The sequence below is a fragment of the Rana temporaria genome, chromosome 9, assembly GCF_905171775.1.
Source record: "Rana temporaria chromosome 9, aRanTem1.1, whole genome shotgun sequence".
In the NCBI taxonomy this organism is placed as follows: Eukaryota; Metazoa; Chordata; class Amphibia; order Anura; family Ranidae; genus Rana; species Rana temporaria.
Genome location: NC_053497.1, coordinates 150,221,230 through 150,245,823, shown reverse-complemented (window position 1 = coordinate 150,245,823; position 24,594 = coordinate 150,221,230). Strand labels below are relative to the sequence as shown.

General features: G+C 44.3%; 1 protein-coding gene across 4 annotated transcripts in view; it reads left to right on the top strand.

The window, feature by feature from the left end:
• Positions 1–24,594, top strand: part of DENND1A (DENN domain containing 1A) — a 1,239,075-nt gene that overhangs the window by 985,880 nt on the left and 228,601 nt on the right. The gene's annotated exons all lie outside the window — the stretch shown is intronic.

Here is a 24,594-nt window from a genome sequence, read left to right as displayed (position 1 = left end):
ACGTTGATCCTTATATATATATATATATACAAATCACGTTGATCCTAATGCAATTAGTATTTCAACCCTTGAAGTCTTTTCTCCCTATGGTTTCAATGAGTTGTGAAAAAAAAAAAATGCTTCGTATTATACGTACACCAAAAAAGTTGCAGCACCTAAAATACTTGAACATATGATGCAACAAAAAAAAGAGTACCCTTTAAGTAAAGTGGAAATCAATGTGCAAAGTAAGAAAATAAATACATTAAAAAAAACACCAAAGTTTATACATAAACAATGGGCCTGATTCTCAAAAAAGCTGCCTAACTTAACTTTCAGCAGTTAAGTTACACTGACTTAAAATTTCTACCTAAGTGCCTGATCCACAAAGCACTTACCTAGAAATTACACGCCGTGTAACTTAAGTGCCTCCGTCGCAAGGTGGTCCTCCTCTCCGGGGGGCGTTTAAACTTTAAATGAGGCGCGCTCCCGCGCCGGCCGTACTGCGCATGCGTGTGACGTAATTTTCCCGACGTGCAGCGCGCGAACGTAATTGACGCCGGGCTTTGTGGATTGCGACGGGACACTAAAGTTGCGACGGGTGAAAAAAATATACGCGCCGGGAAAACAAATAATTATAAAAAAAAATGACAGCGTCGCTCGGCATGCATTCCTGAGAGGGAGAACTCCATGCCAATTTTCAAAGAAAAAAACGGCATGGGTTCCCCCCCCAGGAGCATACCAGGCCCTTAGGTCTGGTATGGGTTGTAAGGAAACCCCCCCTACGCCGAAAAATCGACGTAGGGGGTCCCCCTACAATCCATACCAGACCCGTATCCAAAGCACGCTACCCGGCCGGTCAGGAAAGGGAGTGGGGACGAGCGAGCGCCCCCCCCTCCTGAGCCGTGCCAGGCCGCATGCCCTCAACATGGGGGGGTTGGGTGCTCTGGGGCAGGGGGGCGCACTGCGGGCCCCCCCACCCCAGAGCACCCTGTCCCCATGTTGATGAGGACAGGACCTCTTCCCGACAACCCTTGCCGTTGGTTGTCGGGGTCTGCGGGCGGGGGCTTATCGGAATCTGGGAGTCCCCTCAAATAAGGGGCCCCCAGATACTGGCCCCCCACCCTAAGTGAATGGATATGGGGTACATCGTACCCCTACCCATTCACCTGGAGGCAAAAAGTTAGTTATTAAACACACAACACAAGGGTTTTTAAAATAATTTATTAGTCTGCTCCGGAGGCCCCCCTGTCTTCTTTATTAGCTCTAATACCAGGGGGGGCTTCTTCTTCCACTCTCCGGGGGTCTTCTCCGCTCTCCGGGGGGGGTTTCTTCTTCCGCTCTCCAGGGGGGGGTCTTCTCCGCTCTCCGGGGGTCTTCTTCTATCTTCGCCGCTCTCCGCTGTTGACTCGGCGCACCCCGGTTCTTCTGCAGATGTCCGGTGCCTTCTTCTTCAGCGCTGGCTGCCTGCTATCTTTGTGTGTTAGCTCAATTACTAGCAGGCAGCCATCGCGGTCTTCTGTGACGTCACCTTCTTCTCTTCTGTTCTTCTCCCCTCTTCCGATGTTGACACATCGCCTCTTGTCACTGCAATGATGGAAGCGCGCCTTGCATCCCATTTATATAGGCATTACCGTCCCATCATGCTCCGGTAGGTACCCACGTGGTGGGTGTACGTGGGTAGGCACCCACCACGTGGGTACCTGCCGGAGCATGATCACTGTATAAATGTGAATGGTCCCAAAATAGCACACAAAAGTGTCTGATATGTCCGCCATAATGTGGCAGTCATGATAAAAATCGTTGATCACCGCCATTACTAGTAAATAAAAAATAATAATAAAAATGCCATAAAACTATCTCCTATTTTGTAGATGCTATAACTTTTGCGCAAACCAATCAATAAACACTTATTGTGATATTTTTTTTATACCAAAATTATGTAGAAGAATACATATCGGCCTAAACTAAGGGAAAACATGTGTTTTTTATATATTTTTGGGGGATATTTATTTTAGCAAAAAGTCAAATATATTGCTTTTTTTTCAAAATTGTCGCTCTGTTTTTGTTTATAGCTCATAAAATAAAAAAACACCAAAAGTAAGCTCTATTTGTGGCAAAATAGGACGTAAATTTTGTTTGGGAGCCATGTCGCACGACCTCGCAATTGTCAGTTAAAGCGACGCAGTGCCAAATCGCAAAAAGTGGCCCGGTCATTTGGCAGCCAAAAGGCTAAAGTGGTTAATATTAATATATTTTTAATATATATTTATAACTTTTCAGATACAAAGTACTGCAGTAATCTAAAAATAAATATATCATTACATTTATTTTTCAATGCATTTACATGTTGTGCATTTCTAAAGTTGACTTGGCATGAGCCTTTTATTGTACATATACATATACCAGTGGCGGTTCGTCCATAGAGGGCGCTGGAGCGCCGCCCCCTCTGGCTCTCACCGCCACTGAGTGAAATAACATAGATTCATGCATTGCACGAATCTATGTTATTTTCGCCGCTGCCGCTGTTCTATTCAGATGGTCGGCGCTCAATGTCCGGCCATCTGAATAACGCCAGCTGGTTGGCTGTAGGGAAATGTCTATCAAAGCCAACGGCTCTGATAGGCTTTCCCAATACAGCCATCTGGTCCTGGAAGCTTATTCACGGAGCACACAGACTGTACGCCCCTTGAATAAGATGACAGGCGTCTCAGCCAATCACGTTGGCCGGTTCTGGCTACCTGTAACCTGATTGGCTGAGACGCCTGTCAGTCATCGAGGGCGGGAGAAGACATCGTGGGACGTGGATGCCTGACTCCAGTAAAGGTAAGTGCCGGGCGGGGGGGGAAGAACACAATTTACAGGGCACAGTGGGGACAATTGGCACAGCGGCGACCATTAAAGGGCACAGTGGCTGCGTTTAATGGCATGGCACAGTGGTGACAATGTATGGCACAGGGGCTGCATTTAATGGCATGGCACAGTGGTGACAATGTATGGCACAGGGGCTGCGTTTAATGGCATGGCACAGTGGTAACAATGTATGGCACAGGGGCTGCGTTTAATGGCATGGCACAGTGGTGACAATGGATGGCACAGTGACTGCGTTTAATGGCATGGCACAGTGGTGACAATGAATGGCACAGTGGTGACAATGGATGGCACAGTGGTGACAATGGATGGCACAGTGGCTGTGTTTAATGGCATGGCACAGTGGTGACAATGTATGGCACAGTGACTGCGTTTAATGGCATGGCACAGTGGTGCGAATTGATGGCACAGTGGTGCGAATGCATGGCACAGTGACTGCGTTTAATGGCATGGCACAGTGGTGCGAATTGATGGCACAGTGGTGCGAATTGATGGCACAGTGGCTGCATTTGATGGCATGTAACAGTGGCTGCGTTTGGGCACAGTGAGACTGCAATTTTTTTTTTCCTTTGCGCCCCCCCTAAAATTTTGAGCACCAGCCGCCACTGACATATACATTGTATATGTTGCATGGAAATATTCTGACAATGAACCTGATGATAGGGAAAATGAGCAGACAAGTGACCTCATCAGTCTGCTGCTGCTCTTTCATTGTTACATCAGCGTTCTGATGGAGTAGAGAAGACGCCACTGTATTTACTTTACACTTGGAAACAGAGAAATTGGTGTCATTTGTCTGGATGTGTTATCTGACAGAGCTGTGTAAATCTCAGAACAGGATAGACAGAAAAACAAATCCTTTGGAAAGCAAAACAGCATCTTTATATGTATTTCCTTCTTGTATGTAGCTGTATGCCTAGACTATAACTACATATACATAATTGATATAGCCATGCATGTTTCTATAAATTGTAGATATTTAAAAAATGTGAGGCATTATCACTGATCTAACAACCTAAAGATATAAATGTTATTGTATAGTTTTATATATATATATATATATATATATATATATATATATATATATATATATATATATATATATATATATATATATATATATATATTAAAGTAGGGTTTTTGTTTCCCCCCTTAGCTTCAGATATGAAATCAAAATGCATGTTCAATAAGTTAGTTGGTAAGAGATATTAAAAATGTATTTAGTTTGAATAAAAAATTAATTTAAAGATTAAAGTGATTGTAAAGTCTTGTTTAAAAATATATATATATATATATCAAACATGTTTTACCTGCTCTATGCGATGAATCTACACAGGGCAGCCTGGATCCTCCCCTTCTTGGGTCCCTGTTCGCTGCTCCTGGCCCCACCCTCCTGCTGAGTGCCCCCACAGCAAGCAGCTTGCTATGGGGGCTGTTGAGCTGCAGCTCTGAGTGTCCATTTAGAGACAGAGCTGTGGTTCGAACCCCACCCCCTCTATTTCCTGATTGACTAACTGACTTTGATTGACAGCATTGGGGGCCAATTGCGCGGCTGCTGTGTCTCAGCCCCATACAGCTGAGTGACTCCTGGACATTGTTGGATCGAGAAGAGGCTCAAGTAAGTATTAGGGGAGCTGAGGGGGACTGCTGCATAGAATGCATTAAGATAAAAAAACATTCTGACTTTACAACTACTTTAAATTTCTTCCTTGGCAAGATGATGTAACGGTTCTCTCTATCAATATGGTAGCTTTGTCACAAGGAATGATGCTTACATTTCCTGAAGACTTTGCCCTGTGCATACGGGATGTAATCCTCAATATGTGTGCCCTCTCTCAGCTGCCATGTCTCCATGCCTCCATTTTGTGCTTATGCATGTACATTAAGGCTTAATAACTGTGAGTGTAGGAAAGAGATTCATTCCTTGCAAAGATCACTTGCAACACTGTGACATACATAGACCCATGCATGGGTGGCTTATACTGCCACTATTGTGCATGCATCAGATTTTGCCACCATGTTCCTGAAATCACAATAAGGTGTCCCCCTGCCCTCATCTATTTTCCCCCCACTATCATCACTCTTCCCACTGTCCACCCGCCCTTGCCCTCACATAGAGAATGTAAAAGAGGTATTAGCCTTTTGCAACACAGCCTTGCCTGTGTATATCTGAGAACATAAAATGAGAAGGTTTTTGTAAGAGCAAGTTTCCCCGCTGTTTGAATAAGCTGTCATGTTGCCCTTAGGTCAGTAAAGTACAATTGCTTGTTGTCAGATACATCAGAAAGATAATTGACACCCTTAATTTTCCCTTATAAGTCCTTTCTCTTCCAGCCTTTAAACTGTAAGGGAGATCCAAGTTGTCTCTCAATGATAGCCTGTTACTGAGTTTACCTTTTAGATTATATTAGATGCATGAATGTTGAATTTATTTCTCTTCCAGACGATCTTCTGTTTACTGACAGTTTGTTAAGATCTGTGTGTCCATGGTTGCACAGCTAAGCAATTTTATGCATCGACTATTGGTAGTTGTCCCGTTTATCGGTAGTGTAGCTTCACCAACTTTGGTACATAACAGGCAATGCTGATCCTTGCTCCTGTAATGAGAAGCATTTTACCATCAGCTAGCCATGCCATATTTTCCATTTTGTCTTCATTCTGACCTTTTCCATATTCTCTTGTGTGTCTGCACTCTGCTCTCATTTCTACTCCTGCTCTGCCCTGGATTTTTACTATACTCCCGTCATCAAGTTCATTCTCTCCACCAGTTCCCAAAGTCCCTAATTAGGCCAACAGTCCCATTTCCCGTGACAGGAATTTTGAGAACTACATTGTATAAAATCATAATTCATTACAGCAATTCCCATTTTTATGGGGCATTATAATAAGATTCTAAAAGATAGATATTGGTTGAATGGCATCAAAAAGACTGAAGGAGCTGGCCTTTAGTAAAATAATTTGTGAAACTGTTGGGGTGTCTAGTCTTGGGGGACATGGAGATGGGATTTTTGCACCACCTATGATAGGATTTTTTCCAGTCATAAAGTACATTGATGTTCTACAAAATCATTCCACCCAAGGTGGAAAAAAATATATTGCAGCTTAAAATTCATTAGATTTTGGGGCTGCAGTTAGGGGTGTTTTATTAAATCAGTGGGCCTGTTTGCAAGATCATAAGTTGGGCACCAATTGCTTAATAAAATCAAATCTGATGCGCTCTGTGCACTGTGGCAAAGAGGGTGGGTGGTTTTGTTTGTACCAGGGGAGTACCTAGGATTGTAAAAGAGCTAGGACACCTTTGAGTATGTAATGTACAATATAGTGCAGGACTTTGTTAGGCTGCCCATAAACAATGTGTTTTTTTCTTGTTCAGCAAGCAAGCTGAATGAAAAAAAACTAACAGGTTTCCCTATCCATCCAAATTAGGTGGATGGAGAAACACATTCCATGGAGACCTTGTCTATCCCGAGTACAATATCCTCCTGGTTACTCTGTCCCCCAGTACATTTTCCCCTGGTCACTTTATCCCCCAGTTCAATCCTCGCAGGTCACTCTGACCCCAGTATGCAGCCCCCCCAATATTACTCTGTCCCCCAGTAGAGCCCCCCCCCAGATCACTCTGTCCCCCAGTACAATTCCCCCAAGCCAATTTGTCCCCCTGTACAATCCCCCCAGATAATTATTTCCCCCCGTACAATCCTCTCAGGTCTCTCAGTCCTCCAAGTCACTCTGTCCCCCAGGAAAATCCCCCCGAAGCCAATCTGTCCCCCAGTACAATTCCCCCAGGTCACTCTGTCCCCCAATACAATCCCCCCCCCCAAGCAAATCTGTGCCCCAGGTCACTCTGTCCTCCAGTACAATCCCCTCAACCCAATCTGTCCCCCAGTACAATCCGGCGCCCTCTAAGCGTAGCAGTAAAGTAGTTTAAATAAAAATGTGTAAAAGTATATAAAGAACCTACTCACAAGGCAGGTATAGAAACAGGCATGGGTACATGTATGTTGTCATCTGCGGGGATCCGGGCAGAGGCGATCGTCACTCGCACTGGATCACAGTGTCATCCTTGCCACAGGCGGCAGCGTCGGCGGGGGCCTGAACGCTCTCGGAACTCCAGAGAAGGGTGCTTGTTTCCAGGTGTGCTGCGTTGCTGAACGTCACTTCCGGGCGCGGGAGGATGCGCGCGTTCGGAACATTCGTGTCCCTTCATCAGGCAATGGTGAATTTGCCTGATGAAGGGACACGAATGTTCCGAACGCGCGCATCCATATTTATCCATGGGTGCAATGTGTCAGAGCATCCCCCTTGTGGCCCTTGGGCACCACACACATTGCACTCATAGATGATACACCATTGACTGCAGTTTTTTTTTTTACAGGCCCCTTTTCTTTTCTTTTTGCATAGTGATCCTGCCAGTGACCCTAGGATAGGACTACAGAACAACCCCCTCCTCTTCCCCATATGGCGTGGGTGTTTTGTAGTCCATAGAGATAATTAGGAAAAATGCTAACTGTTAACAGTCAGCACATGCAGAGAGTACAATAAGTTATCAGCTTACCAGATTTCCAGCAGAATGAACATGTATATGTTTTGTATTTGTCAAACAGATATAACAAAACACCTTAACTGACCAAAAGGACATGAATTAGAAAAATCCATTACTTACATACTCATTAATATTCAGAAAAAAATGGATGCTCACCACAGAGATGAACAAAGTCAATGCATTTTTATCCACAGCTTGTGAAATAATTATTAAAAACAGGACTAAACACTTGTAAACTTTGCAAAACAAAATTAAAACGAAGCTGATGAAAACCCAATTAAATTTCCTTTAACTAGACCAGTGATGGCGAACCTTGGCACCCCAGATGTTTTGGAACTATGTTTCCCATGGTGCTCATCTACACTGCACAGTGCATGGACATCATGGGAAATGTAGTTCCAAAACATCTTGGGTGCCAAGGTTCGCCATCACTGAACTAGACTATAGTAGTTTTCACTAACAGATGCACTGCAAGGGAAATCTGAAACCAGGATTCCTCATTTTTGAAAACTTGTTGTTTTGAAGGGAAGTATATGAAATCCCTGCTCCAGTTTGTACGCAGGATAAAGGCATACTCCACTTTTAAGTACACAATGGGGTTTATTTACTAAAGGTGGAAAGCACAAAATCAGGCTCACTTCTCTATTGAAACCAAGGAGCTTCCAGGTTTTATTAGCAGGCTTAATTAAACAAGCTGGGGTTAGAAGCTCATTGGTTTCTATGCAGAAGTGAGCCTGATTTTGCACTTTCCACCGATAGAAAATAAACCCCATTTTGTACTTAAAAGTGGGGTATGCCTGTAAATCCTTTTATAAACACCTTTGGGAGGGAAAACTATTTTAGCTTATTTCATTCAACATATGCTATGAAAATGTATTTCCTTTTTGTTTGACTTTTGGCTCAATGGGTTTGGTGAATTATTGACCTAATATTGCAATTCTCATAAAAAGTGGCTCTTAAGTTAAGTTTAAGGTTTCAGTTTAGGGACTAGGAATTGGTTAGCTTAAAAGTATAGGGACAATAGGGAAGTTTGTTTTAAATGTTTAAAGCTTAAAACCTAATTTTTGGTGTGATTTAGAATTTGTGGTGTTTATTGCTTGAAAACTTAATGGCAGCAATAGTTCTCTAAACAAAAAATGCTGTACCTAATTTTTATTAAATTGTTTTTTATCGCTTTCCTTGTGATTATGTTTACATTTTATTAGTCTGATGAAATTTGCAGCTGCTATTGTGCAGTTTGGAAAAATTACACATTTGACTGGTTATGAATAATTCTGCCTATTAAAATTAATGATAATAAAAATTATTGAAACGAGTTTTTAAAGCCCAAAAAACATATTGTACCAGGATATTTACTCTGCTTAATTTGATCATTCATTATACTGGTAAGACAAGGGAGTTCAGTGGAGGATGGAGAATTTATGTGTTAGATATTTATAAGAAATAAAAAATAGAAATATGGCCTGTAAAATTTTACATTTAATATAAATAGATAAACTCATGGTTGTTCTTCCTGCAGCCTTTCTTGGAATTGATCTGTGTTTTATTCTATATTCTGTTTAGGATTTTCATAGTTATATTTCCCTTGCTGTAGGTTATTTGTTGGTAAATTGCAGAACTGTGTTCTTTACAACTGGTGTAACAGCCACTTAGTTGTATGTTGGTGCCTTAGCTCTTTGAAATATCACACATTCTCTTTGTGGCAACCTTCTGTTATGTGAATTTGTTTAAAAGACGTAGAGCAAAAGAGATTTTCTGTCCCTTGCACTGTATTAAACTGAACCTATTTCTGTGTGTGACCTTAACAGGGGTCATGACCTTGCTTCCTATTTGCAATTCAAGCCCAAATCAAACGCGGATAAGAGAGTAAGGCAGAATGTTGATGATGTATTAAAGGTCATTTATGGGAGGATCGGTGCTTTGTGCACAGAATATATTTATTATATGTCCCTTACTTGTAGGACTACAGTAAAAAGGTTAACAAAGCTCTAATCGCCTATCTCATGCATTATGGTGTGTATACTCTCTTTTAGCCAGTTATTAAATTTAATAAGAAAACAAAAGTATACAGTATGTTTTTTATTGCAAATACTATGGGCTAGATTCAGGTACAGTTACGCCGGCGTATCAGTAGATACGCCGTCGTACCTCTGAATCTACGCTGTCGTAAATTTAAGCGTATTCTGGAAACCAGATACGCTTAAATTAGGCTAAGATACGAGCGGCGTAAGTCTCCTACGCCGTCGTATCTTAGGGTGCATATTTACGCTGGTCGCTAGGTGGCACTTCCGTTGAGTTCGGCGTAGAATATGCAAATGACTAGATACGCCGATTCATGAACGTACGCGCGCCCGTTGCAAATAGTTACGCCGTTTATGTTAGAGATACGCCCAGGGCTCAAGTCCTGGGGAAAAAAGTGTGGGAACTCCCACCCAAGATCCACTCCCCCACCAAAAAAAAAAAGATACGCTCATATGCATAATTACTAAACCACATTTTTTTTTTCCCGATCCATTGTACCTTAGTAATCCTTTGTTACTGGCCGCTTCCTGTATATGGATTCATCGGGTAGTGTGCGGGTATTCCGTCACTTCCTCGATGCCGCAATGTCTCCTGGGAGCTTTTGTCATTGTTCCCAGGAGACATTGCGGCATCGAGGAAGTGACGGAATACCCGCACACTACCCGATGAATCCATATACAGGAAGCGGCCAATAAATTAAATGATTACTAAGGTTCGCCTGCCCCTGACAGTGACTCGAGCTGGGCATCGCCTCTTAGTGAAGGATTGGCTCGGGCGGCTTGGCTGCTCTCGTCCTGCAAAGGGAACTGCGTTCCTGCTGTGAAAAAAGTGCAGGAACTCCGTTCCCACGCGTTCCCGCAGGACTTGAGCCCTGGATACGCCGGCGTAAAGATAAAGCTGCTCCCTAGGTGGCGAAGCCCATGCAAGGTATGGACGTCGGAACAGGCCTATCTTTTTACGTCGTTTGCATAAGTCGTACGCGAATCGGGCTTGACGTAATTTACGTTCACGTTGAAACGGCATACTTTGGAGCAATGCACACTGGGATATGTCCACGGACGGCGCATGCGCCATTCGTAAAAAACGTCAATCACGTCGGCGTCACTAGACATTTACATAAAACACGCCCCCTCATCCTCATTTGAATTAGGCGCGCTTACCCCGGCCCATTTATGCTACGCCGCCGTAACTTAGGAGGCAAGTGCTTTGTGAATACAGCACTTGCCTCTCTAAATTGCGGCGGCATAGCGTAAATAAAATACGCTACGCCCGGACAAACTTACGTCCCCCTACCTGAATCTAGCTCTATGTCTGCTGATGTTAACATTTTACTTTGTTTGGACCTGGTTTGACCACTGTTCATCCGGTTTTTCATTAGTAACCAAGCAATTAAATGGTATCTTTTTAAATGTTGTTTCATTTGATGTGTACATACACAAGAATATTATTGGTAAACGTTATCTTTGGCAGTTAATCTCCATATTGATGCAGATAAATAATGTCCTAAGAATCAAAAGGTTTCACCCTGGCTGACAGAAAACTTCTATTTTCTTTGTACCTCATGGTTATCTTTTAATGTCACAGTGACAACTATGGCTACATACAAACAAAATAACATCGACAATATGAAAAAAAAAATACCCCACCCCCTTCCCATAGCAAGATGTACCCTATTTTTTTATAAATAATCTAACAGTCAATAATACTTACCTTCATCCTCAGTCCCATGATCTTCCAATGTTCTAGTTCTAGTTGTGACGCCCATTTCACTAAAACCACTCAGTGATTGGTATTGTTGCTACCACTCTTTTGGACTTCCTCACACCTGCACTGTTATCAGCGTAGTGCTAGTGTCCACATCCTCAGGATGGGACATGGCGGCTGCTGCTAGATGTGCCCACCCGAATTCCATCCCTGAAGAATGAGGGACAAGGGCAGTGGAATAAGGTAAGTATTTGTGTGTTAAAATCTGTATTTTGTATTAATTAGTTAAATACTAATAATTAGGTTGTAATTTAGAGCTTCCGCTTAAAAGAGACACTTTTCCAAGATTATGTATTTTTTTTCCCTAAGCTTCATGTACTCCGCAGCTTCTAAACTTGAGCTTAGGAGCTTTTTGCATTTTTTTGCCAAAGCTCCTAAACTCAACTCCATAATAGCCTGTCTGTCAATGTACACATAGGCTTTTAGGATCGTTTAGGAGCTGCTGCAGTTAGAGGAGCTTCAACCTCCCTCTTCTGAACGTGAAAGAATCACATTCAGGATAAGAAGGTTTTGACTGCTGGCCACAAAACGCATCATTGTAAAATATCAGCGTGATTTTGCTGCAATTTTGCAGCGTTTTGCATTTTCCCGTGTGCGGCAGTCACAGCAGGCTATCTAACCCATACTGATCAAAACTGCCAAAGTTATTTTTAAAACACATGTATATAAAGCTTGGCCCGGCAATACAGGGATCTGTGGGGAAAAAAGGGCGTCAATTTTGTTTGGGAGCCACGTCGCACGACCACGCAATTGTCATTTAGAAAACTAAAAATTGGTCTGGGCAGGAAGGTGGTGAAAATGCCGGTATGGAAGTGGTTAATAACCGTTTTGATCAAGGCTTTGCATGATAACCGCAGCCTGTATACAAGTGCCACCACATTTAGATAACTGTTGAGTCTGACACAAAAAAAGATCTGTCAGTGCTGCATAGATATCTGTCTAACCAGCATCTGTCTTATCTGATGTATTGATTCTGATACTGTCAGCTGGATATCTATATGCTGAAAGCATGAGGATATCTGTCAATGCTAAGAATGTCATCTGATACCGGTATGTGTAAATGTGACACAGGTAGCATGCTCAATGTACAGACTTAAAATGAGGACTGCCAAGTGTGTGACATGTGTCATGTCTGCAAATATGAGAATGTATCTCAAAGATTAATTGTATTCAGGCCAGCAGAATCCAGCTATAATCTTATTATGGGATATGTACTGACCTAAGTCATTGATCAAACACTTTAGTCCAAACCTTTTCAACCTTATTTGACCAGAATAGTATTTATCCTTTCAGAAATCCAGCGGGTTTCTTTGAACTCTTCAGTCTTATCCCAAGCAGTTGTATTGGTCCTGGCTACAGAACGCCCCCACCCACCCATTCTATGCAGCAGTGCTAACACTCTTCTTGTCCTAGGGCAGTGTTTCTCAATTCCAGTCCTCAGGCCCCCCCAACAGGTCAGGTTTTCAGGATTTCCCTCAGATGAAAAGGCTGTGGTGATTACTAAGGCAGTGAAACTGATCAAATCCACCTGTGCAAAATAATGGAAATCCTGAAAACCTGACCTGTTGGGGGGGCCTGAGGACTGGAATTGAGAAACACTGTCCTAGGGTAACAACACTGCTGATTCATAGATACAGTATAATGAGTGTTAGTACCTTAGGCTACTGGCAGGATCTAAGGCCTACTAAGCTGCAATATATTACTATTTTGTTTTTTGATTAAACTTTAACGCATTGGGTTAAAGCGGTTGTAAACCTTTATTTTTCACTTTTACCTACAGGTAAGCCTATAACAAGGCTTACCTGTAGGTATAAAAAATATCTCCTAAACCTGTACGGTTTAGGAGATATTCCCCTCGCAATGCGGGCGGCGCATGCGCAGGGGGAATCCACGGCGAAAGATCTGGCAGCCGCCGGACCTTGCCGATTTTAAATCTCCCGCGCGCACGCGCGGGAGTGACGTCATCGCCGCTCCAGCCAATCACAGCGCTGGAGCGGCGATACTCGGAAGACACGCCAGAGCAAGATGACATCTCGCTCGGCGTGAACCAGGTAAGTGTTGTTCACCTCGTTTTGAGGTAAGTATTTCATAATCAGCTATTATGCGGTGCATACTAGCTGATTATGCATTTTGCCTTGCAGGTAAAAAAATAAAAATAAATTATATATGCGGTTTACAACCGCTTTAAAGGAAAAGTTTAGTTTTGAGAACATGTTACATCCGTTTTTAGGGTGGAACATGTAACATGTTCCTGGTCCTGCAGCGACTTGGTGATCCAAGCCCTCTGAATGACAGTGGTATGAGGAGAAGTTCCCTGTACCAGTTGTCACATTTTGAAAAGAGCTTGGCTGTGTGGGGCTCCGCCCACATAGCCATGTCATTTATTCACAGAGTTCTGAATGAATGAACTAGAAGTACTGACTTTCTTTGCGGTCGTCGGCTTGTACTGTAGTTCTCAATTAACCACCACAGCGCTGTTAAACTCTGTAGTAGTTAATTGATTCTTCTGGTCCGTGTGAAACTGCTTGGCCATATGATGTACGGAGCAGATAGGTCACACTGACAATCTGCAGGAGACCTGCATGGCACCAGTGATCTGCTGATGCTTTTCAGGCTACAAAAAAAAAATAGTAGATGCACTATTTTTTACCTGTAAAAAAAGTGCAGTTATTTATTATTTTTTTTAAGGTAATCTTGGCTTTTAAATAGTAGTTTTAATTTTGTGGCACAAATTGAAAACATAGGCCCGGATTCACAAAGCACTTACGCCGATGTATCTCGAGATACGCAGCGTAAGAGTAAATATGCGCCGTCGTATCTATGCGCCGTGCCCATAAACTGAGATACGCCTGAAAATAGGCTTCATCCGACCAACGTAACTTTCCTACGCCGGCGGCGTATCGTGGGCGCATATTTACGCTGGCCGAATGTGGCACTCCCATTGATTTCCTATTCAAATATGGAAATGAGGGAGATACGTCGATTCACGAACGTACTTGCGCCCGGCGCATAATATACGCGGTTTGCGTAAGTCGTACATCCGGCGTAAAGTTATTCCCCATATATGAGGTGCAACTCATGCTAAGGTATGGACCAGGCAACACAGCCGTCGTATTTTACGTAGTTTACGTAGTACACGAATAGGGCTGGGCGTAGGTTACGTTCACGTCGTAGGCAGTGATCCGTCGTATCTTAGGGAGTAGTTCCGACATGATTCTGAGCATGCATACTGTGATACGTCCACCGGACGGCGCATGCGCCGTTCGTTTTAAATACTTGTATGGCACTCGGCCCATCATTTGCATGGGGTCACGCCTCATTAGCATGGCTCACGCCCACTTCCACCTACGACGGCTTGCGTCAAGGGAACCCAGCGCAGTTTGGGAGGCAAGTGCTTTGTGAATTCGGTGCTTGCCTCTCTGCGCTACGTCGGCGTAGCATATATTAGTTACGCTACGCCGGCATAAATATGCGCCATTGTATGTGAATCCGGGCCAGTAACTTTATATACTAGGTTCAGATTGAAAAAAAACAGACAGCAATTTTAGATAATATAAGCTTGCCAATTGTTTTTCAAGTGGTAACAGGGCCGGCGCTACCACTAGGCAGATTAGGCAGTCGCCTAGAGCGCACTGCCGCCTAGAGCGCAGCCACGGCCGCTGGCTTAACTACACTCCACTGGGAGGAGAGGGTGCCTGGAGCATGTCAATGTGCCCGGCTGTCAAGCACCATGTGTGTGGCTGCGCGGCAATCAGCAGCACCCTTGGGGAGGCGTGGGCGGCTGGGCATCCATCGCTATATTGGCAGTGAACAGCGAGGGGCCAGCCGACTCGAGCGCAGATAAGCCCGGGATTCGGGAGAAGAGCTCCACCATGGCACCGCCTCCTCCTTGACCTCGTCCTCTGACCCCGCCTCCCCAGGAGACAAGCGGGCACAGCGTACCCCATGCTGCCTTCCAGAGCATGGACTGCTCCAAGTTCCTCCGCATGCTCTGATGTGAGGACTGGAGCTGACAGGCTCGCTGCTCACTGGGGGCACAGAGGACGGGCAGGACTCAGGCTGCTGAGCCTGCGGGAGCCACTGGAATTGGACGGATTGTGCAGGAGACTGACATCCTTGCATGGAAGGTACTGTCTGTCGTCAAACACACCTGCAGACAGAGACTGGGACAGAGGTGGGACTGCAGTGACAAGGCTAGGAGTCTCTTATCTCACCCCAACTTCCCCTCCCTTTCTCAAGCCCCCTCCCCTCTTTCTAAGCCCCCCTCTCAGTCCTTCTCTCTCGATCAGCCCCCTCCCTATACCCTCAGCCATCCCTATACCCTCAGCCATCCCTATGCCCTCAGCCATCCCTATGCCCTCAGCCGCCCTATACCCTCAGCCATCCCTATACCCTCAGCCATCCCTATACTCTCAGCCCTCCCTATACCCTCAGCCATCCCTATACCCTCAGCCATCTCTATACCCTCAGCCATCCCTATACCCTCAGCCATCTCTATACCCTCAGCTATCCCTATACCCTCAGCCGCCCCTATACCCTCAGCCATCCCTATACCCTCAGCCATCCCTATACCCTCAGCCGCCCTATACCCTCAGCCATCCCTATGCCCTCAGCCATCCCTATGCCCTCAGCCATCCCTATACCCTCAGCCGCCCTATACCCTCAGCCATCCCTATGCCCTCAGCCATCCCTATACCCTCAGCCGCCCTATACCCTCAGCCATCCCTATACCCTCAGCCACCCTATACCCTCAGCCATCCCTATGCCCTCAGCCATCCCTATACCCTCAGCCGCCCTATACCCTCAGCCATCCCTATACCCTCAGCCATCCCTATACCCTCAGCCATCCCTATGCCCTCAGCCATCCCTATGCCCTCAGCCGCCCTATACCCTCAGCCATCCCTATACCCTCAGCCATCCCTATACTCTCAGCCCTCCCTATACCCTCAGCCATCCCTATACCCTCAGCCATCTCTATACCCTCAGCCATCCCTATACCCTCAGCCATCTCTATACCCTCAGCTATCCCTATACCCTCAGCCGCCCCTATACCCTCAGCCATCCCTATACCCTCAGCCGCCCTATACCCTCAGCCATCCCTATACCCTCAGCCATCCCTATACCCTCAGCCATCCCTATACTCTCAGCCCTCCCTATACCCTCAGCCCTCCCTATACCCTCAGCCATCCCTATACCCTCAGCCATCCCTATACCCTCAGCCATCCCTATACTCTCAGCCATCCCTATACCCTCAGCCATCCCTATACCCTCAGCCCTCCCTATACCCTCAGCCATCCCTATACTCTCAGCCATCCCTATACTCTCAGCCACCCCCCTCCTTTCTCTCTCAGCCCCCTGTCTTTCAGCCATCCCCCCCTCTCTCATCCCTCCCTATTTTCTCAACCCCCGTCTCTCTCTAAGCCCCTCCCTTTTCTCCTAGCCCTCCCTATTCTCTCAACCCCCCCTCTCTAAGCCCCCTCCCTATTCTCTCAGCCCCCCCTTAGCCCACCTGTCTATCAACCCACCCATCTCTATCAGCCCCCCTCTCTTAGCCCTCCCTCCATTCTTAGCACTCCCTCTCTCAGCCCCCACTCTCCTAACACCCCATCTCTCTCAGCCCCCCTCTCCCTCTCTCTCAGCCCCCCTCTCCCTCTCTCTCAGCCCCCCTCTTCCTCTCTCTCAGCCCCCCTCTCCCTCAGCTCCCCTCTCCCTCTCTCTCAGCCCCCCTCTCCCTCCTACCTCTCTCTCAGCCCTCCCTCCCTCTTACCTACCTCTCTCTCAGCCCTCCCTCCCTCCTACCTACCGCTCTCTCAGCCCTCCCTCCCTCCTACCTACCGCTCTCTCTCAGCCCTCCCTCCCTCCTACCTACCTCTCTCTCTCAGCCCTCCCTCCCTCCTACCTACCTCTCTCTCTCTCAGCCCTCCCTCCTTCCTACCTACCTACCTCCCTCCTACCTACCTCTCTCTCTCTCAGCCTTCCCTCCCTCCTACCTACCTCTCTCTCTCTCTCAGCCCTCCCTCCTACCTACCTCTCTCTCAGCCCTCCCTCCTACCTACCTCTCTCTCAGCCCTCCCTCCTACCTACCTCTCTCATGCCCCATCTCTCTCAGCCCCCTCTCTTAGCTCTCCCTCCTCTCTTAGCCTTCCCTTCATTCTTAGCCAGCCCTCCCTCTCTCAGCCCCCACTCTCTCAACCCCTCTTCTCTTAAAGCCTCCCTCTCTTACAGCCGCCCTCTCAGTCCCCCACTCTCTTAGCCCCCCTCTTCCCTCCTCCCCAATTAGCTGGTCGTGCCTAGGGCACAAAATTGGCTAGCACTGGCCCTTTTCAGGTAGGTCAGTGTATGTGTCAAGTCACATGTGTTACAAGGGCAAAGGGGGTGGAGTCAGGGGCAGAGCCAAAGTGGGGGGCGGCAAAATGAGGTTTCGCCTAGGGTGTCAAAAATCCTTGCACCAGCCCTGAGTGGTAATTGCATGTATTTAGCAGAGCTTTGGATTTTTGCCATAAATTATTATTAGGTGGAAGATTTCTGAGTATAAGACCATATGTGGTTCGTTTTCACCACTTTGCTACGTAATGGTGTCAAAACTTGCTCTTCAGTTTAATTGATTATTTTTTTTTTTCAGTATTTGAATCCACACTGGAAAGCATACAGGAGATCTGCTTGTGTAAATTGTTAGTGTAAGATTGAGCCAGATTTATATTTTTCTATGAACAGGAATTGGTGCTTGCTTGAATAAGCATTTGAGGCTGAAGCACTATTCTTATGTATCCTACAGAGCATCCAACATGTTCATTGGACCTGATGGTTAATGTGTGTGTGTCCTATTTTTGTTTGTCTTTATTTGCAGGTAGACTAGGACGTTTCTCTAATTGGGTGGAGCTAGGTCAGCACTTTTTTCCTCTAAGACTGGGGTGTCCAAACTTTTTTCAAAGAGGGTCGACCATTTTGCCTGATATTCTTCGAACCATTAAAATTTGGTCTAAGTGTGTTCATTCGAGTACTAATACACTGCCCGACAAGAATGATCTTGCCCTTGTGGCTGTGTGCGAGTAAAGAGGCGTATTATTTGGATATATCGGCCCAGATTCAGAAAGATGAGCGCATCTTTCTGCGGGCGTAACGTATCTCCGATACGTTACGCCGCTGTAACTTTGGGCGCAATTTCTGTATTCAGAAAGAATTTGCACCCTTAGTTACGGTGTAACGTATGTGTGGCGGCGTAAGCCCGCCTAATTCAAATGGGGATGTTGGGGGCCTGTTTTATTTAAATTTTACTTGACCCCGCGTTCTTGACGTTTTTTTTGAACGGCGCATGCGCCGTCCGTAAAATATCCCAGTGTGCATTGCTCTAAAGTACGCCGCAAGGACGTATTGGATTAGACGTGAACGTAAATGACGTACAGCCCTATTCGCGAACGACTTACGCAAATAACGTAAAATGTCAAAACTCGGCGTGGGAACGACGGCCATACATAACATTAGCTACGCCTCATATAGCAGGGGTAACTATACGCCGAAAAAAGCCTAACGTAAACGACGTAAAAAATTGCGCCGGCCGAACGTACGTTTCTGAATCGCCGTATCTACCCAATTAGCATATTCCCTGCGTAAACATATGGAAGCGCAACCTAGCGTCCAGCCTGAAAATGCAGCCTAAGATACTTACACCTGTCGGATCTTAGGGAAATCTATGCGTAACTGATTCTCTGAATCAGGCGCATAGATACGACGGCGTATCAGGAGATACGCCGTCGTATCTACTATCTGAATCCGGGCCATCGTATTTATTGGTGTTTAACACGCACCTTCACTTTAAGAGCGAAGTTTCAGGATTTTTTATTTTGTTTGAAATAAATAACAGTGAAGCAAAATAAGGGTCTGTGCCCTTCTGCAGCCTCACAAGTGCCCATCTGCAAACCCAATATTGCCATGAATGCAGCACCCACCATTGCCAGGAATACAGCACCCACCATTGCCAGGAATATAGCACCCACCATTGCCAGGAATACAGCACCCACCATTGCCTGGAATGCACTCACCATTGCCAGGAATGCACTCACCATTGCCAGGAATGCACCCACCATTGCCAGGAATGCACTCACCATTGCCAGGAAAGCACTCACAAGCGCCAAAGATTACCTACAGGAGAATCTCCTGTTTACATGGCGGCCTCTTTAACCGCTTGCCGACCAGCCGCCGCAGTTTTAGGGCGGCAGGGGGCGGCTCTGCTGGGCAAGATCATGTATATCTACGTCATTTCACCAAAAAGCCAATATTCATTTTTTTTCAAAATTGTCGCTCTATTTTTGTTTATAGCGCAAAAACTAAAAACTGCAGAGGTGATCAAATACCACCAAAAGAAAGCTCTATTTGTGGGAAATAAAGGACTGCAATTTTGTTTGGGAGCCAGGTCACACGACCGCGCAACTGTCAGTTAAAACGACGCAGTGCCGAATCGCAAAAAGTGGCCTGGTCTTTGACGAGCAATATGGTCCGGGGCTGAAGTGGTTAATATAAAGTCCAGCCTCCTTTGATGGACAGAACATTTGTCCAATGGCAGCGCCGGAGACGGGACTTCGTATTACAGAGGCTGTCTGTAAACAGGAAATTAAGGAACAAAACTGGAACGCGGGCTGCTTTTGGCCTGTGGGCCTGGACTTTGGACATGCCTGCTCTAAGATGACTTAGAAAAGAACAGTGATTTAACATTAGATATTGCAGATAAGACATTTATTAGTAATAACATCATTAAAAAGGAATTGCAGTCACAAAAAATATGTGGGCTAATCACTGAGGGCTGTTATCATCAGGTACATAGTCCTAATCAGAGTCCTTCACTACGAGCCAGGTGGTGGAAATGAATAGTCCAGCCTGCTACCTTGGCAGCCGATTACTTCAATCAAAATTTAATGAAACGTTATAAAGCAAACGCTGCAAACAGATAACATTCTGGCTATGAGGTCTACACATGAGTAGGGTCTTTGATACAGTTTTTATATGATATAGTTTTGATATTCAGGGCACTGTTGAACTATCACTCCATCTGTATTCCATAGAACCCAGTGATTATTTTTTATTACAGTTTTTAATAAAGCTTTTGGGTCTGAGGGTCACCTTCCTTGTGAGCCCATTCTGTTTTTTTTTGTGATTGTATTTGTAAAGTGACTGTTACAAACTTCACTGGTTGTATTAGCAAACTTTGTCCATTTGCTGTTGTTTTTCCTGTGTTAAGCCAACTCACTTACTTCTTGCTCTAGAGCAGTGGTCTCCAAACTGTGGCCCATGGCCCAGATGCGGCCCTTTGCTTGATTTTATTCAGCCTTTAACATGAGCAATGGGGCATTATTCTTCCCACTGAGACCAATAATTGGGCACTATTCTTCCAATTGATACCACCAAAAAGGGGGTACTATTCCTACTACTGACACCAACTATTACCCCACCTAATAGCAATGATGAGGCATTGTTTACTCCCAATGATGCCAGGACATGTTCTTCTCCCACTTGCCTAAGTTCAGCCCCCCCTAAAATTAAAGGACAGTAAACTGGCCCTTTGTTTATAAAGTTTGGAGGATCCTGCTCTAGAGCCATGAACATGCATGAAAGGTTCAGAAAAAAAATGTTTTTCCAGATGGTTGGAATAATACTGCATGTTAGACTATGCTCATTTTACATGCATTTCTGCTTAGTAATCCGTATGTGTAGCCTGACTATGTCTTCCCTTCTCACCTGGTGAATGGCTATAACATTACAGCATGGTGGGCTGATCACTGGGAGAGAAGACAGGAAATGTTTCTTGCAGCCTACAGAAGACTGTTGACATCATCTTTCCTGTTATGTGCATTATAATTAGTGTATTGTTATTTTAAAGTGATTGATTTGCTTTAAAATGATTGGTGTTATACAGTTTTGCAATAGCATTGACTTGTGGGGATCCTAAAAATTATATCTGCATTTTGTGCTGAAAATACTTGGATGATGGCATGCTAAACTAATAGTAGTGTTTAGCCCAGGTCTTTCACATGTATTGATAACATAGTTACTATTGATTGGCTAGCTACTTTGGAAGATGGGAAGGGGTACGTTAGGTATTCTTTGGTTGTAGTATAATTTTTGTTTTATATATATATATATATATATATATATATATATATATATATATATATAATATTTTAAACACAGCTGTTAAAATTGCTTTTATAGAGTAGTTTAGAAGATTAAGCTATCCCTAAACAACTACTAATCTCCCCCCTGCACTGACTCTGTTCAAAACACATTTAGTGCTTCATTCATATATAATACATGGCTTATCAAAAAGCCCCATAGGTAACCTGTATTCATTTTTATTGTTTTAATGCATATATACAATAAAAACACAAGCAGCAATGCATCTGTAAATTAGAACCATTTGTATGTATGTATGTGTATATTGTCTATAGTTCTTTAGTCCTATTCATTTTAATACCCTATTTTTCCACATCTGTAATCCCTTCTTTTCAAGTAAATATTAACTTTACAAAGTGCTAAGCTGGGGGTGGCATTTCTTTGTGGGAGGAGGATGTATATATATTCTTTTAGGAAAAGCATGCAATATATGTTCCATGGGCCAGATTCACGTAGAATCACGGCGGCGTAACGTATCCTAGATACGTTACACCGCCGCAAGTTTTCATCGCAAGTGCCTGATTCACAAAGCACTTGCGATGAAAACTACGCCGGCGGCCTCCGGCGCAAGGTGGGCCAATTCAAATGGGCGTGTGCCATTTAAATTAGGCGCGGTCCCGCGCCAGACCTACTGCGCATGCTCAGTTTCGCAATTCCCGTCGTGCTTTGCGCGCCGTGACGTAATTTTTTCGGACGGCGACGCGCGTAGCGTACTTCCGTATTCCCGGGACGTGTTACGCAAACGACGTTGAATTTTAAATTTCGACGCGGGAACGACGGCCATACTTTAGACAGCAATACGATTGCTGACCAAAGTTAGGGCACCCAAAACGATGACTAACTTTGCGACGGGAAACTAGACTAGCGGCGACGTAGCGAACGCGAAAATGCGTCGTGGATCGCCGTAACTCCAAATTTGCATACCCAACGCTGGTTTACGACGCAAACTCCCCCAAGCGGCGGCCGCGGTACTGCATCTTAAGATCCGACAGTGTAAAACAATTACACCTGTCGGATCTTATGGATATCTATGCGTAACTGATTCTATGAATCAGTCACATAGATAGAAACAGAGATACGACGGCGTATCAGGAGATATGCCGTTGTATCCCTTTTGTGAATCTGGCCCCATGTTTCTATATCTAATCCAGTGGGCACTTGATTAAAGATATAACTGCTAGGCCTCATGCCCACTGGACGTTTTTGGATGTTTTTACAGCAGCTGTTTTTGGCAGTAGATGTTTTTTTCTACAGTCAATGAACTCTCCATCATGTTATCCTATGTGTCCATGCACACATAGGCTGTTATCAGCAGTTTTGGGCAGTGGCGTTTTTGAGCAGTAAAAAAACTAGTGTGTTCTGAGAGACGTTTTTCAGCTGTAAACCCGCTCTAACGCTGATAAATGCTGATAAACATCAATAAATGCTGATAAACACTCAAAAACACTCACCAGCGTTTTTTAACGTTTTTGATCCATTGAAAAAAAAAAAAAAAATTCTTCAACCAAAAAAACGCTAAAAAATGCTAACGCGGAAAAAGGCTAATAAACACAAAAAAACACTAATAAACGCTAAAAAACGCTATTGAAAAAACGTTGATAAAAGCTGACAAATGTTGAACATAGTAGAAAAACTAACTGCAAAGCTACTGGCGTTTTTATAACGTTATTTTAATGTCCAGTGTGCATGAGGCCTGAAAGAAGAACACAGGGCCCTAAACATACTAAGGCTGTCAATTTTTACTCACCTCCCCCAAACACTACTTGGCAATGATATGACTCATTCCGTTAAAACTTTATAACCCTTTGGTGGGTATTAAGACTACACAATTTATTCAAAAGTCTGCTCAAGGATCATCTACTTCTGGTATCCTGGTCTTCATTGCACTCGACACATTTTTGACATCTTTGAAAACTACAGATAACACATGTTTAGCACATTGCACTGAGCTTTTACTTAAATCGCAAGAGCTGGATGGAATCACATTTCCACTTAGGAGTTTTAGGCCTGAATCACACTAGTGCGTTGCGTTTTGGAGCTCCGTTGTCTTTCCGAATTTCTCTATAAGGTGTTCTGCAGATCAACTGCGTTTTAGCTGCAGATCAGGTGCGAATTTGGAGACCTGGGAGAGGGGAGGGGGAGGGGGGAAGTGTATTGAACTGAATGAGACAAATACTGAAGAGAAATGAACACATCTGCGAATTCAGCTGCGTACCCATAGAAGATAATGGGACTGAATTCGCACCTGAGCCGCACCGCAAGACATAAAAACCGCACACGGTTTGGAGGCAATGCGCAGTGCGGATGCATCGCACATATGTGAACCAGCCTCATTGAAAACAATGTATTTTGAAATGTCCTGCAAATTAGATGCGGTTTAAGCCGCACTCAATTCGCATAGGTGTGAACCTGGCCTCAATGTTATTTTGAAGCATTCATATTTGAATAATTTTCAGGCTTGAGTGTTTTTTTTATTTTATTTTATTTGTATTTATTTTTTTATCCAATGGAAAGCTATGTAAGAGGAGGTTGTTAGATGTAAAATTACGCTCAAAAAGATGTCTTACATATGTGTTTTTCATGTGTTTTTCAACACTATTGAGGAAAAAAATTGTGCAGACATACTTCAAAAAAGCTTCTGTACTTTTTCTGGGCATTGAGGGGACAGTACATTACTAAAATCTGAAAGGACACAATATAATAACCTGGAAGTTTGGTGTCAAGCATTGAAGCACTTCTGGAAACATGCATCAGATCATTCAGGTGTGAATGGGGTTAGCCTTTCTATAAATAAATAAATATATATATATATATATATATATATATATATATATATATATTCTTAACACAGCCATACATATTTAGATGACAACATAACCTACATGCAGACCTCTGTTGAGCCACATCCAAGGCCAAAATTTAGTGGAATTCACTTTGCATAAAATAAAAACAAAAGCACACACTTGTTATTCTGCCCCTTGATCAACCGGCTCATGGATGCCTGCAAAACCTACAAATGTCCAATTCAAATACAAACTAGAGAGCAATTAAAAAATTTGGAGGCCCAGTGCCTTTTGGATATAACTCTTAAATAGGATTCTCAACTCAATTAGCTCTTGGTAAAAATAAATGTTTCATGTTAGAGTTACTTAGCTCTATGCGCAACACAGATTATACAACTATTCCTAAGATTGCAGCCAACCATATCACAAATCATGGTGCAGGATCTGGCATGTTCACAAACTTCTGAC